The sequence below is a fragment of the Pseudoliparis swirei genome, chromosome 19 (genome assembly GCF_029220125.1).
Source record: "Pseudoliparis swirei isolate HS2019 ecotype Mariana Trench chromosome 19, NWPU_hadal_v1, whole genome shotgun sequence".
Taxonomy (NCBI): Eukaryota; Metazoa; Chordata; class Actinopteri; order Perciformes; family Liparidae; genus Pseudoliparis; species Pseudoliparis swirei.
This window is the reverse complement of record NC_079406.1, coordinates 2,008,240-2,008,860: the sequence shown is the minus strand read 5'-3', so window position 1 is coordinate 2,008,860 and position 621 is coordinate 2,008,240.

The window sequence follows — 621 nt, the reverse complement described above, 5'->3', positions numbered from 1 at the left end:
AGGTTGAGGTTGGGGGTTTGACTCCCGGAGGCACGCGTCACACACACAACAGTGAAGTGTTGCTTTGGCCGTGCAGATTGCGTAACCTCTGATGAAGAGGATGCTTTCACCACTAAATACACACAACAACAACAACAACAATACGCAGGCCAAATGGAACTACAACAACACACAAAAACAACAAAGATTTTTTTTTTTTTAAACATGCCCTTTGTTTTTGTTTTTTGTTTGGATTTTAATAAAACTGTGAGGATTGAGCTGTGCAATATACTTTTTTTTCTGCTTGTCATGTGAAAGAAAAAAAGTGACGATTTAGCCCAAAAAATGTACTCTTTGTTTTTTGATCGTCTGAGATTTTTAGCGGAGACTTGAGAAGAAAAGAAAAAATCCCAGAAGAAGGATGTGTGCGTCCAGCCAGCACCGAACCGAAGGATCACAGCGGATATCAAATTATTAGGAATAAATACGTGATATATTTTTGTACATAAAAAGACAAAAACAAAAAAATGACACTTTTGTTTTTTCATTCGATGTTTATTTTAATTTCTTTTTTTTTTAGCTATAGTTTGAAATGTAAACATTAAATGTCTTAAGGCAGCTTCTCAGTACGGAAGATAGATT